At 42.4% G+C, this 19682-nt stretch overlaps 1 protein-coding gene and 1 long non-coding RNA gene across 5 annotated transcripts in view; one reads left to right on the top strand and one right to left on the bottom strand.

The window, feature by feature from the left end:
- The window catches only part of RARB (retinoic acid receptor beta), a 308621-nt gene extending 299740 nt beyond the window's left edge, over positions 1 to 8881 (bottom strand). For 3 of the 4 annotated variants that reach the window (XM_015853902.2, XM_015853905.2, XM_015853904.2), the window contains exons 1-2: positions 8824 to 8881; positions 597 to 691 (exon numbers count right to left, since the gene is read on the bottom strand). The gene's annotated coding sequence lies outside the window, so the exon portion shown is untranslated. Of the gene's footprint in view, positions 1 to 596; positions 692 to 8677; positions 8700 to 8823 lie in introns of those variants that run through there. The other variant, XM_015853903.2, reaches the window with a different exon arrangement.
- LOC107309271 lies at positions 3117 to 4109 on the top strand. The gene is made up of 3 exons (XR_001553142.2): positions 3117 to 3229; positions 3372 to 3504; positions 4032 to 4109. It is a non-coding gene; the product is annotated as an uncharacterized LOC107309271 (long non-coding RNA).
- Positions 8882 to 19682: the final 10801 nt, after the last annotated feature.

Below are 19682 nucleotides of genomic sequence, written 5' to 3'. Positions count from 1 at the left end.
GCAACTACTAGCAATTCTCACAACAGAGATGCTCCCTCCTTTATGAGCTGGGGCAGGTTTCTGGGTAGAAGATTAATGTTCCTCTCCATCTGCTAATGACTATATAGGTCCCATGGGCTTTGCACCAAGGGTACTTTGCCCTTAGGATGAAAAAAGAAACGGGAATTTGTGTTGTATTTCCACATGCACCTACCATTTCCAGCAACATTCCCAATTGAGAAGCGTGTATTATTTCCACTTTATCTATCAAAAACATATTTTATCACTGTAGCTCAACTGTGATTCCAATTAGATTTTTTCAAAGAGAACAGTTAAAAGGAGAACAAACCAACAGGGGGGCACTTTTCACTTTTAAAGTGCTTACCTGATATAGTCTACATTGGTATTTTCCCAGTAAGTGCTCCATTCATTAAGTTTTTACCGTATTTTCAGAGTCACTCCCACCCTTAGATTTCCCCTTCTCTATTACAGATAGCCTGTTGTCATGGACCAAGCATCTCCAAGGTAAAAAGGAACTGGAGACAGCCATGCAAAGGAAAAGGAACTAACTACAATCCTTAATTTCTTTGGATTCCGTGAGTGGATTTTTAACTTACCCCCTTAATTCTACCTTCACTCCTGAGGACTGGAAGCAACTCAGAGGGAGCTTGACAGTGGGGTAGTTTTCAAAGACCTAAGCCAGTTCGACATCCTGGAAGAAAATGGGAACGAGCAGTGAAAAATAGATTTGAAAGAATAATGCCACATACTCATCACTAGAACAATGACTGATATACAGAAAAAATAAGGAAACATCTAATACTAGCTCCAGCATGAACAAACAATAAATCATAAACCAGTCTTGCTTCATTGAAGTCTTTGGGTATAGACATCTCAGGCTCCTGCTCCCACTGAATGCTCCAAGAGATCACAATGCAAACACGCTTCTCAGTCCCAACACAAGGAAGAAGCAGGTATTCACACCAAAACTCTCAGTTAGCATTTAAGAGTTGCAGGGCTGGTCAGAAGCGCAGTAACACTGAGCACATGTAACCAACTTCCCCCAGTTTACTCAACCTAAGTTTTGGGGAATTGAAAACAAATAAACAAAGGAAAACAACCAGCTGCGAAAACAGTTGAAACATTCAGCAGCTGAACCATCAACATAACAAAACTCTAAGCTCTTTTTAAAAATGGATGTGTTTTCAGTTATGTGGCTTCTACCAATCCTTCAGATCCAAGAAGGCACCACTCCTGTCAACCTGCTTCTACCCAGCAAGAAAAACAGGACAAGAAAAATATCAAGGGGAGAAGGAAAAAAAGATAAAAATCTTCAGGGGAAAAAAAAATAAATGGAAAACTCTGTCCATGGCCAGGCAAAAATGCAGAAAATAGCCAGAGAAGACAATACGGTACTTCCCCTACACAGCAGCAGCACTACAAAACAATGAGAACTGAACTAATAAAGTGCTCTCCCCGTCCAGCCTTTAGTACTCATAATATTACTTTGTAAATACTTCTCTAATGGCTTCTTTAATTGAGAAATCAAAGATATATATTCAACAAGATTGACCAGTTACCTGGCCTGTAAAATCCAAAGCAGAACACCCAAGAACTGCTCTAGCAGCAAGGCAATTTCTGTACTTCAACTCCACTAGAACTAACAATGCTGCTCCCATGTTTCTAATCTGGACCCAGTGATTTTTGGCCTTCTTCTTAAGATTCCATTGACAATAGCTTAACATCTTTCAGCATTTAGCTTAAAAGAGAGGAAAACGCCTGACTCTTTTAAATGTGTACAATGCTGGAAAACACATCCTAAGTATGATTCAAACGCACAGAGATGCTAAAAGGGAATTAAAACTGCTTATATTACTCAATTACTAAGTCATCCTCCAGTTCTTTTGGGAGTTTGTCTTAGGGTTGAAAACCTCCATGCTAGAAAATACATACTGCTAAGACAGAAGCTGCTGAGGCCCATGCCCCTGCACAAGCCAACAGCAGTCCCTCCAGCTTTACATAAGCCCGCAGTACCTCAGCAGAAAGGCCATGCAGTCTAGCCCGCAGGGAATGCACAGCAGCTGAGACTGATGTTATCTACTTAGACTACCGCAGACTGCTTATTCCATCTCTGGCAGCCTTTCTGAAACGCTCTTAACTTCTGAGTCTACATCACAGTAACCACCTTTACCTCAGGTACTGGAAAAAGCATCGTCATTAACGGAAAAAACAAAAAAACAAAAAAACACCAAAAACCATAAGTTGTCTTTGGAGGCACCAGCATTTAGCTGGGGATTAACTCCTCCTTCCTCCTCCCACCTGTAAGCAAGTTTGCACAGACACGGGGTGACAAATTAACTTGTTCTCCACTGGTAAATCTTCTCATTCCAACACACAGGCCCCAATGTACACAGCTTGTGTTATTCCATATTCAGAGTGAGACACTGCTTGAAAGACCAACACTAAATGAATTACCATTCACAAAGCATACATTATTTGGTCATCCTGAGTGCAGAAAACACTGCACTCTTAGGGCCAAAGCTGCAGGCATTTCCAGTGAGATCATCGTAACCTCTGAGGAAAAGACAGTTTCAGAAAAACAGCCTGGCTTATTTTCAAGCATGGATGTTACAAACAACAAATGGCCAACGCAATACCACAGAGTGCCCTTACAAGAGAAGAGTGAGGATACTCTCCTCCCATCAGGCCTAAGAGTGTCAACAATCATTTGGAGATCTCCATTAGCCATTCCAAAAAAAGGCATTTTTATTCCACCAAACCACAACAGGCTTCAAATCCAGAACACAATACACACCTTGCCACTTTTGAAGAACACAAAGCACAGCTGAGCGTACTGTCAGAAAAGCATTACTTTTATTTTTTCAGAGATACCCCCCAGCCCAGCAGCAAGATGCAGACCATTGGTAGCAGCAGCTCCCTGTAGAAGCACTTACCCTACAGGGCTGCATTTGAACACGCTCCTTTTGATTGCAGCCCGCTAAGATACAGAAGACTGCAGGCAACTTCCACCTTCCATTCTCCAGACTAGGTAACACAGGTGTAGTGAAAATGCTAAGTCACAGCTTGAACAAGTGACTAAGCACCTAGACAGAAGGCAGGGGCAATCCAGGGGAGCTCAGGTGCATTCAATGGAGTGAGGAGCCATCCCTTCCCAGACCTCATTTAAGGGTTAGTAGTGGAAGCAAGAGTATCTTGCTGAAGATTCCTGAGGATGTGGGGCCTTCTGAAGGTAAGCAGCTTCTTTCCTTTCTTTTTGCATCTCCTGCTGTCACATTTGAGTAAACTGTTGCTTGAGAATTTTGCTGCCCTGTTGTCACCGTTGTACTTTCCATTGCATTGCATTGGGTCCCACAGCTTTTTGTGTGTCACAGGCTCAAGAAACCAGTTGCATGGGCAGCCCTCCTTTGGGCTCTCTTCTGTTCACCCCTACCTTTTGTTATGCTGGGGCCAATACAGAACTATGCCAGGAAGAGCCACATCACAAGGAATGGCTGATGCCTTCAGGTAAGAACAACTCAGCATGTACTTGGCTCCACTGCAAGAGCACTGATGATTCCTACTCAACACCCTGTTGCATCACAGTATTCTCTCATTTTTATGCTTCCCCTTCATAAAAGTAAAGATTTAAAAAATAAAAATGTGATTACCAAATATCCCTTGGGCACCACTACAATAGAAACAAGAAGCTAATGCTGCAGCAGATATTCTCTGTGAAAAGCTTAGAAAGAAATGGAATGTGACCTTACAGCTACTGACATCAGCCAAAACTTGGCCTGAGAAAGGATAAGGCCAATCTGAAGATACAGTAAACCTGAAAACTGAACTTTTTTTCCAGTAAGTTTTTCTTTATTTTGAGGGAAATATTTTAATTGAAGTATTAACATTACTGATAGCTGAAACAAAGTGGCTGCTCTAAGTTAGAATTATTTACCTATTTGTGGAAATACGCCACATAGCCTTTCACATACTTCACTCTGATCAGACTGCATCGCCCTATGAGTCACCTGCTGCCATACCTTCTCATCCCAGAGTACGTCCTTCTGGGATCTACCTCACAGGAACAACACAGAGCATTAAACAGGAGAAAGCATTGCTTCCTGAGCAGCACCTCCGATCCTCTAATCACAGATCACTGCGGAATAGCATTTTTTATGTATTTTTTTATGGTGACTGAACAAAGCAATATCTGCACTTCAAGAAAACTGAATGTGGTTTAGAATGTATACAACTTCCTGCAGTTGACCCCAGGAAAAAAAATAAAAAACATATGATCTGTAACTTCCTTTGACTTTTCTTTGAACTCCAGATAGAAAGCTTTGAAAGGCAGGACTTTATTATTAGTTATTACCAAGAAATAAGATTTCTGAATAGAATTTAATGTTAATGTATTTACGTGTAGCAGTGCCATAGGAGAACGTGTGCCCACTTACAGAGGAACACTTAACATTATTATTTTGAGATGGGATGATGATACAAGCAAGTGTACACCACTCATTTGGCAGCACTGAATCCAAGGTATCCACAGACAAGCTGGACGTAAGTTGAAACAGATTTGAAAGCAAGGAGATGTGGGAAAGGAAGACAGTGTTACCTGGACTGGACTGCAGTTTGCCACGCAAATTGTGCCTGGCAGCACAAAGAGTGCTCTTACAAGGGATGCACTAGATTTCATTCAGATCCAAGGAAGGCAGCTTTCTGCACAGCCAGAAGATGCTCCCCATATGGAAGAATGGGTTTAATAAAGATTCAATTTATCATTTATTTAAAGCTTGTCTTCTATTACTATGGTACATATTGCTGCCGCAGGGAGCAACCTTTTCATATCTGCCCAGATAAGAGCTAAAATCTCCAGAATCCTGACCACCACCAAGCACTCAAGTCTTGGATCTTCAGCAGCCTACGTTGTGCAAGTACCGTAGCAGCTGCGTAAGTTCCATCCAACAGCATTAAGTACGTTCTAGCATAGAGAAATATATGTAGGAGAATATTTACACACACAGCTCTATTTGTTTGTGACTACAGGGCAGGAACTCTGCATAATGCAGACACATCCAAAGTAAGCTTTCAGCAACTTACTACCAATAACAGGCATGAGAGACTGTAATATTCTGCATCCCTGACAGAAAAGCAACAGCAAGGACAGCAGAGCTGTTTGACAGTGGTAGCATAGTAATACATCTTCCATTAACCTGCTGTAGCGTGGGAAATGCACATGTTCCCAGACCTGTGATGCAGCTGATCTGTCACCAACCCAGAGACATCCACAGTACTGGAAGCAAGAGGGAACCTAGAAACTCTGTCAAGAAATGCCCCTGCAGCCACACCATGCCTGGTGTAGGCAGGGTGTCCTGCACAGAACCCAGAAAGGTGCTGCCACTGATGGTCCAGTGAGAGGGACAAAACCCACTCATGTTCAAAGCTTTCAAGCTGGAACTTCCCCAGGTAATTCTTCTTTCCCCTCTACCCTACCCTCCCCATTTAGCTTACAAAGACCACCCCCAGAGTGCCACGCTAATCAGCAACAGCTTGTACACTGTATTAAAAACAAAGGTAGTCCAAAAAATGTAGTGAAAAGGAAAACTGAATGAGGTCACATGCATTTCATCAGTAAGTTCATTTATACTGGCACGCTTTAATTACATCTAAATTATTTTAATTTTGATCTGAGAAGGTCAGAACTGCAGAAAAGTCATAAATTAGACACGAGGAATAAGAAGGCCTGTTGCCTCACAAGTTTGTCATGAATACAATTAGTTTTTTGCATATATCTTTCTGTATTTGTATACAAAAACATGTATGACTAATTAAAGGTGACAACAACCATCTCACTGCACCAGCACACGAGAAGACAGAACAGCAAAGAAAGTTTAGGCTGATGTAAAAGATATACTCAATATCTCCAAAGTATTACTTTAGCAAAATAAATAAATATATAATAAAAGTGAAGTATTTTTGCCTTCACTAATGTAAGCAGCTCCTAAAGAATGTACTCCTTGTAGGTAAAGGAATACATTCTACACATGCTTTCTTTTTTACATGATCACTTTTTCCAGCACAGGCCTTTCTCATGTACCTCCTTCACATCCAGCATTTTCCAACACATTTCCATGAATATGAACTAAACTGTAGATTACAGAGAAGAAAAAGTCAAATGACTCTTGAACACTTCAAGTTTTCCCACTATGGTAGCAAGTGGCATATTGCACGTTGCTTTGAAGAAGGGAAATAAGATTTAACTGTCATCTCATCACTACCTTGGGACACATAAAGGCCATCTCCTATGGCATTGAATATTTAATTGGAACACACAACCCACAAAGAAGCAAAACTTGACATTACTTCTTTCATACGTTTTGCCTAAGCTTTAACATTAGTTTGTACTTAAAATATACATTTGTAATAAACCCCGTTAATATTATAATTAAGATTAGCTAAGCTGTATCAGGGTATTTCAGTAACTGTTGTCACTAATATATAAGCAAGTAGAGCATCAGTGATATTGAGAGACAACAGATACAAAGCAGGTAACTCAGGAGATTCAGTGCTACAGGACACCAGTTAGCCAACAGGTTACTGAACAAGCACAAACATAGTAATGTTCTATGCAAGTAGCTGCTGGCTGAGCAGCATTAGAAGAAGCTTCGACCATGACAAAAGTACCCACAGCTGCTGGCAAATGAACACCAGCCTGACTTTGTTCTGCACCCCACAGAGAAGCAGCAGCTTTTTAAAGCATTGCCAGTAATGAATGCTGGAGAGTCATGTCCTAGGGTGTAAAGTAGTGGAAAATTATATCTTTGGCTTGAAAACACTGGTATTTCATGCAAGGAATACAAGTTTTAGCACAAAACCAATTGAACCTCCTCGTCACTCTGGTTTTACACGTGTGAATGCACAGAAGTCAGCAGGGACTTTTCCCATCATATCCATGCAGCTAAAAATGTGAAGACGATGACCTCCTTCAGGCACATCTGGCCTAGGCTCCTGCCCTGCACATCCATGGGTACCTCATAACAGGGAATTTGACAGAATACTTTATTAGTTCATTCCACATACATGTGGAGATGTGAGAAAATATTGAGCCTAGTACACCTTGCTCACATGAGAGCTCTACTGTCCTGGAACAGGACAGCACAGGACAGCATTCTTGTGACAGTAAATCCCTTTTACTACAGAGATACACATAAAGCTACTTCAGCAGAATACCAAGGCATCACAGTGAAGCAGCTGTTGGTGGCATCACAGAAGCTTCACCATTGCGAAAGATCTCTAAGATCATCTAGTCCAACCATCAGTCCACTACCATCACGCCCTTTAAGTGCTCATGTCTCCTTCCATGCCACATACACATGGTTCTTCAACACCTCCAGAGAAGGTGACTCCACAACCTCCATGTGCAGCCTGTGCCACTGCCTCACCACTCTTTCTAAGAATAAGTTTTTCCGAATATTCAATTAATCTCCAAAGAACCAGGTTTTCAGGTGGGATGGAGATGCTTTCTCACGCTGCTGTTAGGGCAAACCAGCCTGACAGTGGGCCACAAGGCCTCGGCTCTGCAAGAAGGCACAGGAGGGAACCGACAGGACACAGTGCCCCAAAACACAGCATCTGCTCTGCAGCTGGAGGCTGCACTGCTCACAAACACGCTCAAGTACAGAAAAATGACAGCCAGGACTGAGGCAGGCCATATATTGGGCAATTGCTCTCTCTGAACTAACATCCTAACAGAGACCTTTCCCGCAGCCCTTCATTCAGCAAAACCTACTTCTGTGCTACCTCACCTACACAGGCAGAGAATCCTCTGATCGTTAAAATCAGATGCAAACAGATGCTGACACATCAAGCTCTCACCCAGGGCTTGCTTCACACTGAACAGATTTAATCAATATTTTAAATCAAAACCAGCATTCTCGTTAAGAGAAAACGAGAAACGCCGCACTTTTACGAGCAACTTTTTCTTTCTTCTGGATTTCCCTCGACCCTGGCGGGCACCGTTCAAACAGCAGCATTTTGCGTCGCGCCTCTAAATATTTTCTTCTCAAGATCTGGACTGTTATTTCTGTCTCTCTTCAAAGCGCGAAGGGAAAGTGCTTTCAGCATCACACGCGCCGCAGCCAAGTTGGCTCTGTGCACTTCACGTTCCGCGGGTACCTTGCTAAAAAGCACCGAAGCACACCTCAGCCAAAGGCCGAACCTCACCGACAAGCAAATCAACGCAACTCCGCCGCAGACCCCAAGCCCGCAGCGATGCAGCACCGGCCCCGCACACACCGGCACCGCACACACCGGCACCCGCCCCCTCGGCCCCAGGACAGATGTAGCAGCGGGCTGCTCGGGCACCTCGGGATGCTCCCCTGTCTCTCCAGTCACTTTCGCAGCCAACGCTACCGAGACGGAACCGGTTCTGAACAAACCAAGTGTCTTCCCACCGAAATAACTCCCCGCTCGTGCCGCGGTACCGGCGGCGGACACGAGCGGCACAGAGCTATTGAGCAGCACAGAGGTACTGAGCGGCACAGCGCTATTCCGCCCCACGCTCTGCCCCGTCAGAGTCCCGAGCGCAGTTCGGCGCTTCCCACTCCCGGCTCCACGTTCCCGCACCGAGGACGCTCCGGCCGCGCTTTTGTCTGCGGGCGGACGGGCGGAGCGGAGCAGCGCGGCGCTCGCTCTGACTTACAGCCGCCAGCGGGGCACGCAGAGCCGAGCGCCCGCAGCCAACTTCCCACAGCGCGCAGAACGCGCGGCGCCGCACCGCGCCCCGCTCCGCTCCGTTGCCCCCCGGGGCAGGACGCGAGCCGCTCCGATCCGCCGGCCCCCCGTTACCTCCGCGGCCGCCCGCTCCCGCCGCCGCCCCACCAGTGTAGCCGGCAGCGGCGGCGGCAGCCTCGGCCCCCCCCGGCCCGCCCCGCCCCGCCCCGGCCCGCCCCCTGGTGGAGCCGCCGGGGGCTCGCGCGCCCCCTTGCCGCGCTCAGAGTGCGGGGTGCGCTGAGGGAGAAGGTGCTGGCCGCCATTTTGCCCCCTCGAAGGATGGAGGGGTCCCGTGCGATGCGCGGACACACCGAGTTACGGAGCTCGTTGTACCACACGCGGCCCAACTCGCCACAGCTGCCACAACCTCCACACTTTGTGTTCTTACTGCACTGCATGCAGCTAATGGATGAAGTTTCTCCCTCAGCACGCTCCCATCCCAGACTCAAACAGCTGTAGCCACAGCACAGGCACCTTCAATTCTGATGCCACTATGCACAACTCTGCACTTAGTCAAGCGGGGGGGCCTGCAGCATGGACAGTTCAGTTGTGGAAGGAATCCCCAAAGAGGGAGAAAAGGTGTTGGGTCGAGTTGTGCTGCTGGGACCTTCTGCCTCCATCCTCCCCATCTCATGTGGGGACTGCAAAGTCCTATAGAGACAAACACGAACCGGAGCGCACCGCTCATATTTGTGACAGCTATAAGGAGCTGGAGGAGTTATGTAAACGTTATTAAGTGTAATAAACACACGTCAGCATTAGGCAGTCTTGTGTAGAAGTGTTGGTAAAAGCTGCGCTGAACATTTTATTCCTAATGCTTTTTTAACTTTATGTAGCTTGTGTAATAGGCCTTGTGCTTCGCTCCTGCCTCGATGGAAAATCATTACAGAGTAATGGATGAGCCGGTTCAGAAGGAGCGCCACTGGGGTACCGCTCGCCTTCATTCGGAGATGCGGCATACGAGAGGAAGTAGTGGGAGGCCTGCCAACTTTCCCAATTTAATTATTAAGCTGTCAGTTCCTGACTTCTTGTTTCCACTTCCCGAGGCAACATCTGGCTGTAATAACAAAAATAAATAATTAACATAAAATTTGATCATTCACTCGGTAGCGTTCTGTTTCCAGTGTCCTTTTTACTGCAGTCTTACATAAAAAAAAAAAAAAAAAAAAAGCTCAATACGGGGGATCTGGACCTGGCATCTCTCTGAACTACTCCTAAGTGAAGACAAGAATAGAGTCAGCTGTGATCCGCGAGGCAGAGCTGTGCAGAAGAGTCTGTCATACTCAAGCCTTCCTCAGAAAGTCCAGTGGTGTGCGTTTTAATCTTCCTAATCCTTCTTTTATTCAGAAAAAAAAAAACATCAGCGTTTTCTTTCACCGTGCAAAGCCGAATGATGTGACTTTGGGAGATAAAAAAAATACCTTTTTTTAGCCAAGAGTTATTGCATTTTCATCAAACGTTGCTTCAAAAGGGTGGTGGTGATTTCAAGGAAAAAAAAAAAAAACAAAACCAAAAGCAGCTATGAAGGATATCATGTTTAAATGCTACCAAATGTGAGCGAAATGCTGAAGAGAAGTTTTAAAATATCTATGACTGCGCCTTCACGTGTTCTCCGGGTCTGTTTCATATGATGTGACAGCTTCAGCTCTCAAGTCGTTATTGCAGTGGCTTTTGGAACCGTATGCCTCTTTTTTGCATATCCTCGCTCAAACACACGCACATGCTCACAAAAATACATATCTATATATGTGCATATTCACAGGCAGAGACAAATACAGAGTGACTCAGCTCTGTGTTCTACTTGCTTAATCAGTTTTCAAAGCTCAGGCACCGTTCTCTTTTCTTATTTAAAATGCCTACAGCCATCTTTCCCACATGCCTTTTTTCACGGCAAGGGTGCCATGCCTCGACAAAGCCAGGCAACCTAAGCTGCCCACAGTGGGCTCCTCCTCCCTGGATGCCACTCTCCTGAATGTCTTCTTGAAGGTCAGGAGGTCAGTTCGTCCATTAATCACATGGGAGTTTGGCTTTGACACTGGCCTTTCACACTGGTCTGGGGGAATCCTAGAAGGCTGTTCTTCCTGATGGTCCTGAGGTGAGGAAGGAGGTGGAGCTCAGGAGGCAGAGGTCCTGCAAGATGAAATACCAGGTGATGGTGTCAGGAACACCGTGAGGCGAACCCTGTTGCCCACAAGCAGCATGTTGGCCATCACAGCTCCATTCACTTTGGTCTACAACATGTAACTGCGATGGTAAGTAGGAGCTGGACATGTACAGTTGTAAAGCTCTCTCATCATGATTCTATCCTTAGCATACCCAAGTAAAGCATACATTTTTGTTTTCCCATTCCATAATTCTCCCATTAAGAAGGTAGGTGTTGAGATCAGAGGAGTCTGACATCAATGCTGCTGTCATCTGGGCTGACATAAGAGATTTCCTCTCGGGGCCTTATTTTTTTCCAGAAGTTTGCTTTCTTTCAAATCTTAGAGGAACCTCTTGAGCATTTTATCGATTTCTTAGTAGCTCCCTAAGGATCACTGGGTACTTTTTCTTTCTTCTCTGTCTCTGTCCTCCAGTTCAAGTAGCAGAAGGGCTAACTATCCTATTAAGTAGGGCAAACTTCCTTAAATCATCCAAAGAACTCTGTAATCCTTTCGTACTTGCTTTCCATCTTCAAGTGAAATGACTGTGCTTGTTAAGTCTTCACAGGAGAGGGTTGAATATTCAAAATTCTCCTATTTTCCCTATAGTTCATGAAAGATCAGTCAAACTCCTACTTTAAACTATAAAGAGGAAAGAAAATAGAGCGAGGTGAATGTTGAAAGTGAATTTTCTGGTCATTTTCTATTTATCAGTTTCTCTACCATTAGCCAATTTCCAGGCATACAGCCCAGATTTATTTTTAGAAAAGTCACCTGGAACAGGGAAAAAATGGTCAAAACAAAGCATTTCAAAATGCTCTGGACCAAAGAAATGTTTCTGACACAGCAAAGACTGTGCTGAGTCCTGTGATCAGATGCAGCTTTGAAAACATTTGTGCAGTCTCTTGATATTGAAAGGAAAGTTTATACTTGTGTACACTGAGCAGATGAACTACAGTTTCCCTACTTTTTGCTCAGGAGATTCCTTGATGACTTTTGCACCAATATGAATTTAGTAGCAAAGAGGAAATTGTGCCAACACTGAGCAAGCCTCTTATGAAAAGCCAGTTGATGGGCAACTTAATACAGATAATTTTACAGTCTGGTGTTGAAGGTCAATAACATGATGGATAAGTCTACAGTGCTTTGATCTGTGTATTTACAAACTTGAAAGTAGCAGCTTTTAATTGCCAGCCTCACATGCAGACATACACTTGGAGAGACTGCTGAGCTGAATAAAACCTTAAAGGAGTTTCATGTCCAGATTACTTGATGTAGACCTAAGAGGTCAGAGAGATTATGATTCTTGGGAAGATCTCAGTCCGGATAACGTTTCTTGGCTACATGGAGGCAATAATTTCTGTCTGATACAAATTTGCCTATACAGAAGGAAGCTTAAATGGGGAAAATAGCACGTGCTGATCGACTAGGGCCAACATCAACAGCTATTAAAACAAAGTGACACAAAGAGCCTCCTGGTTATCTATTATAGTATTGTTTGGAGACATCAGCTCATATAAAAATGAAAAATGCTTGAGACTCCGAATCAAAAATGACTTTCCTTAATGAAAGGCATCACGTGCTGAAAAAAAAGCACAAAAAATGTCCTGCAGGATTTGAAACATTAGACAACAGACAAGAGAAATCCAGAATCCTACAGTGCTTGGGGGGATTTCTCCACACATAAATGAGCATTAGATGTCAGCACTCACCTAAGAACATGATATGAATCCCCAAATCTTAATAATAGAAACTCAATCCCTAGCAATATTCATATTTTTCTACAAAGATTCCTTAAGAGGGAATGTAGAGTCTATGGGTAGAGTTCAGAACATGAATTTTGTCTCTGCTATGCTCGCTAGGTAGCAGAGATGATAGTACATCTTTGGAGATGAGAAATAAGGTAGTGGTGCAATCATGCCATCGTGCAATAATAAATGATGATGGCAGCCAAGATTGTAAGATTGTCTGCAGCTGGGACTCCTTCAGGTTTCTGCCTATCAACTGGTCTGCTGTTATTTCACTGGGAATTGTACTGAGCTACGTATGGGTGCCATGACTTCTGAATGCATGATAAAAGAAAATAAGCTGGTGAAAAAATCCGACCAGTATAACTGATATATTAACACCACCTCTACTGCAACACATAATGACTTAACAAGAGCATGCATAAAAGATAAGGAAGGAGTTCGAACAACTAACCCATTTGTTACCTGAGAGTTTTCTTCAATGATAATGAGAAGATTGGGAGAGATAATTAGGTGCATCATGTTTAAAGAGGCACTCCACAAGATAGTCCCCATGATGGATTGGTAGGGAGTGTTAGGTAGCAAGTGTAATGATAAAACAATACAAAGTACGTAGGTGGACTGTTGGGTGGGAGTATGAGAGGCTATAAAGGTCTTTAAGGAGTTAGGATGTAAAAATGTAGAAAACAATGCTGATTTGTAAGGAATCACATCACCTTGACATATAGTCTGTGATTATGAGCTGGAAACTTGATGTATAAAGCAGAAAGGTTCTTCCTCCTGTGGAGGTAATTAAATAGGAAATCCAGCTAAAACATCATGGACTTTGCTTATAAGGAGAAATTTGGTTTGCCTAGGGAAAGAACAAAAATACAGGTTACGTCTAAATCAAGCTGTATTTACATTTCTGGGTTTGTCTTTACATTTCTGATAACATAATTCCTCCAAGATTTCTGCTAGATCTTTTCTTGGAAGAATTGATGCGCCTTGTAGGCACAGGTCAGTGCTACTTGGGAGTCACAAATTAAGTGATGGAGAATTGCATTGGGCTATAAAAGTGGAGCATTTCATAGAACCATATACCATAGTATTTCATTCTTGAAGAGGTCCTTGAGGCTGATCACGGTGGGTATGGAACCTACAGAGCACATGCATTATAATGCCTACTGATTTAGCAGAAAAAAATGAGTAAATGTAAGTTCTGCTGGTAGTATGAAACAGTGTAGTTACATGCACATTGATGAAACACTGCAGTTTGGTCTTACAAGCTGTGTGTTCTGGCAGAGAAACCTGAATGGGTGTTATAAGGCAAAGTTTAGACATCTACAGACAAGTATGAACTAGCGTCTGTCCCACAGGTAATGGAAGGGATGTATTGCATAATCACACTGGTGATCTATGTTTAGGGTTCTGATCAGAGAAGAACAATAAGTCTGTGTTATAAAGGTGTCTGTGTCATCTGTTTATATTGTACCATTCAGCCCTCAACAATCCAATACAGTTCTGACAAATTGAGGTTAATGCATCCTGAGATCAAAAAACTTGTAAGGACCTGTACACCTGCTCAGGTGCCAGATACAGAAGGCTTCTATGTCAGTGACCTGGGACAGTGTTTCAGAAGGTGGACTGATAAACAGGTCAGATGAGAGCATCCCAAGCACAGGATATCAGGAGAAGAAAAAATAGAAGAATTAGTCCACCTGAGAGAAAAACAGGAAAGTGAAATTATGCTACAGTAAATAATGGAAGGTTGAATATAAGAGAGGAGTACCAGCACATGTAGAAGTTCAAATCTGCAGTGTTTATGTGTACATTTAGCCACTAGGACAAGTATTCAGTCCTGCAATCACTCATAAAATGGTGTTTGTGTAACCTGACTCCTTAAGAGGACAAGATGGAGTACAATATAGAAGGATATTTTTGGTGTCTTATTTGCACAGATACATTCTATAGTCTTTCTATAAGTTGATTGCTGCATGATTGCATATAGGGCGCTTATCTTCCCCTGGACCTTACAAATTAGCAAGTATTTTTTGTAATACGGAGTTGTTAAGAGTGGCCTATGTTCTTCTGTCATCTAACAAATGCTTGGATAAGCTGTATGTGGGTGGCATTAATTGGAGAAAAGATTAGGCAGATCCTTGACTGATAAACATGCCATAGCTCTGCTGCTGCTGCAAATCTTTGTTTCATCAGAAGATCTGCTTCAGATTTGTACACAGTCCTGCAGACACTGCTGAATGAAGGCCATGATTCATGGGCTGAACACACAGGATCCTAGTCCTTGGAGTGGTAGTTCGTGTTTTGGCAGGATACCCTCGGGCATCTCATATGGCACTCAACACCTGTGTCATGGCACTTGATTCAAGCCTTTAATGGTTCTAACTTGGACTCAAATGTATGTTGAGCAATTGAATACATTCTGAACATCTTTTGATAGGATCACTCCGACTCGAGTATGTCATTCTTTTATGCTTGTTTGGAAATAATTATCTCCTGAGCTATATAAACAAGTAATCAAACAAACAAGACCACCAGGGCTTCTGTAATAGAGACCTTAGGCATAATTGTTTATCTGTGAAGGATAAAACACAGCTATTTATCTCTGTTAACCTTTGACTGCTTTCTTAGTCACGTGGAACAGCTTATTAAAATAAGAAAGAGTGATGTATAGGGTTAACAGTTACTTAAAGGATGTTTGCAGAATCAGGTTGCCACTGTTTCTTGCCACCCAAAGAAGTCACTTAGAGTCTTGTAATTAAAATCAGTGTTTTATGTCAAGCTTTCAGTCTGCATTCCTGATTGTCATAACTACAGTCAATACTTATTATTTATGCTGTAAGATTTTTCCAAGAGTGTTAGGTGTCTGTGCAGAGACTGGAAGAAACAGACGTGTTGCATGAAACGTGCCCTCCTAACACAAGAAGATCCCCCTCTGACAGCTAGAGCTGACAAGCATAGAATTCCATCCATTGCTCCTTTCTGACTACAGTGTGCTTTGGAGTGCTCTGCTGTGGTATTGAATCACCATGAGGAATTGGAGTGAAGGGGAAGGCACGTTCACCACCTAAGAGCAACATCCCACTTTCCCCACTTTTCCCACCCCTTCCCACCCTTCGCCATGTTCTGGGGCTGTGCAGGGAGCTCCCTCTTCTGTTCTGGACAGCTCTCATTTTAACCCGATCATCTGCTTCCCAGCTAGCTTTTGTCATCACCCTATTTAACTCACATTTCCATTTTAAATGAACATTATTCAGGTGTTTTCTTTTACTGCTTATTATTGTTTTGTGCCATGGTTTGCCACTGATAAAAATCAATACCTCATCCACAAAAAAAAAAAAATCAGAATAAGCTGAATGCAAATAGTCTGATCATCAGGGCACCATTTAAATTAAAGTGAATTAAAAAAAAAGGGGGGGAACACAACGTGCTACGACCAGCCTTCTCTCTTTATGGCCATCACTGACATTTGTGATCAAAGTTAAGTTTTGTATAAATTGTTTAATAATTTTATGTAAACACAAAAAATACTTTTTGGAATAATTTATACACACGAGATTCATTTTATTTATTTTCTTCTTTTGTTCCAATATGCTCGTGATGTGAGTCTGAAACTTGTTTCCCTGACAAGTTCCAAGCGCAAGCATGAACTTGCAGCACTTGGCTTTCAAGTACACTAAAGAATAATTTTGGTCAGAACTACTTGTGTTGGAAGTTGGTTATTATTTCTCATTAATCTGCCCCCTTCAGTGGCATTATGTCTTTCTCTTTTTCCCTGGACTGACTGGTTCATTTGCTTAAGTCCTGCTCTTTGGGGAAAGAACAGTCATCTGCTAAATGCTTTTACAGCCCATAGCACAGGAAGGTCCTGACCTGAGTGGTCATCGGCCTTGGAATATTTTCAAGGAATTTATTATTTATTGTTCTGGTATGTAATAAATCATGGATAATTTTCATTTCTCTCATGTTTTATCAAAGGTTATTTTCTGTCCCATTTGAGTTTGACTTACTTGCCCTCAGAGTGTCAAGTTTACGATGCAGCAGCTTCTGCAATACAGTTGTGATAGGGATTATATGGAATAATGGTTGTGTTACCCTTGGACTTGGGGAAATACTGTAACATTTTGGAGACTTGCAACAACAGCACAAATGGCCCACCATGATGGCATTTTCCCCTCATTTGGACTCTGCTGGGTAGCAAACATCTGAAAACAAAAATCCTTTGTTTATCCATAGTCAGTTTCAGTACTATCGGCAGTGCATGCTTCTCTGAGCCCGCTTCGTTCAACCCTGGCCAAGGATGAGCGAGCACCATTCTGAATAAGAAGGCACCTCAATTTTCACGCTTATACAATTCTAGGCCTCTGCTGAGACGATGCTAGTAAAAGTGCCATGTATAAAAATGGCTTTATGATATGCATTTGTCCTCAAAAAGTCCAACTGCAACAGTAACTGATGTGTCTGCATAAAACATTTGTGTGTTTGACTGAGAAAGAGAGAACCTATTTGCGAGGAGGTTCAAACACAATGCTGTGTACAGACAAGTTATTTGAATATTTATCCCGTTATGTTTGAAAGTTCTGGACTGTGCAACTAGCAATTTATCTGCCTTCCCACGGTGTTTTAGTTCTAACAGCCACAAAATGTGCTTCATGCTCAGCCTACCAAACCTCCAAGACCGTAAGAGCTCAAGGCAACTCTGCAGTCTTGTATTTTTACATTTACAAATTAATGGGAAGTGCTGTCTTTATCATTTAGTCTACTCCATTTGGGTTTATTCTACACCAGAGAAAATGTCTTTAGAATTCCTCAGCAACATGCTGAGGAAAAAAAAAAAAATAAGGGAGATTTCAGAAGTTTATATCCTGAATTTCCAGGCAGGACGGCAGGCAGTAGAGCAGTCATGAATCTTCTGGGGAGCAGATCTTGACCACACTGGATATGTAAGTTTTCACTGCATCTTTAACAACAAAAAACCCCTCCTCCTTCTCCATTTCACGCTTCACATCTTAATTCACAATCATTAAAGTGACATTTAGGCACTTTTAGCTGAATTTTCTCCACATACAAACCTGACTCGGCTGCACTGCCTTATTGCCAGCACTCCTTCCTTGCTAATTTTTTAATCTGTTGGCCAGCTTAAGTGAAATCTGTTAGACATGTCAAAGACAGAGGTTGTTAGGCATTTTACGAGCCTAGAGGCTGCTGCTGGGGTTTGGGAAGCCAGCCCACATGAGATCTGCTGTTTAGTGGCACGTGTGCCCAGTGCCCAGCCAAAGCAGCCAGAAAATGCCAGCCAGCATTTCACAGTCTCTGCTTCACCTGGCAGCATAAACAAAGCATACAAGCAAGGCACAGGGGGGAGCCGAAGCACTGATAGACACATCAGGGAAGTTTTGTAGGGAATGAGCTAATGATATGAGAAGAATAAGAGTGTGTTGTGGTTGAAGGCTGTAAATTCAAGGAGACTAAACTGCAGGAACAAAGACAGAAGAGTTTGTGTAAGAGGAAACCTAGCCAGAGGGGGTGATTTTGGAGAAGATGTAGGACACAAGCTTATAGGAAGCAAAGCTGCCTTAGTACAGTTGTTACAACCTGCTTACTGTAAATGTAATTGCCTGTAGACAATAGAAGACAATAATTGCAAATTACAAAATGCAATGCATAAACTGTAGCTTATGTATAGTATGAGACAATATCGTCCCTGTTAACAGGCTTGAAGTTTAATGTCTTACTAGATTATCATGCCAATAACGAAGCTTCGTTATTTAAAAGAGATACATTATGGGAAAAACAATCATAGCAGCAATATTCAAGTAGCTATCCACTCTGCAGTTTTTCCATATTTCCAAGCAGTTTATTGTTCTAAAAGAAGCCATAATTACATTAAAACTTCCCAGTGTTCAAAAGCTGGAATTGCTTGGCTTTCCACTAAGTTATTATCCTGCAATGAACATAAGTAAGGTGTTCAGTGCATTCACGTGTAGAAAAGAAAAGGGTCTGATCAACACTGTCTCATTAAAATGACTACACAGTAGAAAAGACTGAAAGACATTACACTTTTTTATTAATTATTGAAAAAATATTAATTTTCCTGTAACTCTACTTCAGTGGTATAAATTTAGGCAATGTACTTAGGCTGTCTTTTCTTTAGTTCAAGGTAAACACTTAGACCCATTAACAGTAGCTTACTTTACCAATGAGAATAGATTCCTCCTCCAGTGAAATGCTGGCAGTGATAAGGAAGTGACCTGTGAGACCCTGTATAGATACAGCATTGTCACAGAAGAGCATCTGTCTCCCCATCTCTTCCACTCTATTTTGCTTGTTGGTTTGCTTGTCTAAGGTAGATGGTACTTGCCAAAAGAAACCAAAATAAGCAAGAAACTTCAAAGGCAGGAGAAATGGACAGCGACAACAAAATGTTAAAACTATGGGAAATCCAATGTGCACAGATCCAGGAAAAAAATAAAAATAAAAAGAGGATTTCTATGGGAATGTGCTCCATTAAGTGATATTTGCCAGAATTTCAGGTGGAAAAGACAGATGCTGTTGAAAGTGAGCACCTGACAAAGAATCTAGGTATATGACAGAAGTTTTTACATATCAACAAGGTTTCAAGTTAGAACAAAACAGTGGATGTCATTCTTAGAAGGTAATGCTGAATATTTCAGGATATTCTCCCTGGATATCAGCTCACAGACTCCCTCTGGAAATTGGCTGCTGTGAGAAAATGAGGGTATTCATTAAAATAACTGAAGAAAGCAAGAAAATCAGAGCAGACAATCTCTACAACATAAAGGAATGTCATGGAAAAATAGAAAAGAGTGATGATAGCATGAGAAAGTGGATGCAGTAGGTGCATAATCAATATAATTATGATGGTGGTAAAGGTAAATGTTTATGGGGGAAAGAACCACTACTTTACTTTAAACTCTGCGCTCATTTTTTCTTCAATAGTCTTAGTATGAGCACAGTAAGGATTACATTGCACAGACATTACAGGCCATATTTTCTTAGAATATATTAGTGCAGAATTTGTATT

The sequence above is a fragment of the Coturnix japonica genome, chromosome 2, assembly GCF_001577835.2.
Source record: "Coturnix japonica isolate 7356 chromosome 2, Coturnix japonica 2.1, whole genome shotgun sequence".
Classification (NCBI taxonomy): Eukaryota; Metazoa; Chordata; class Aves; order Galliformes; family Phasianidae; genus Coturnix; species Coturnix japonica.
The sequence above is the reverse complement of the archived record's forward strand: the minus strand, read 5'-3'. Positions and strand labels throughout refer to the sequence as shown.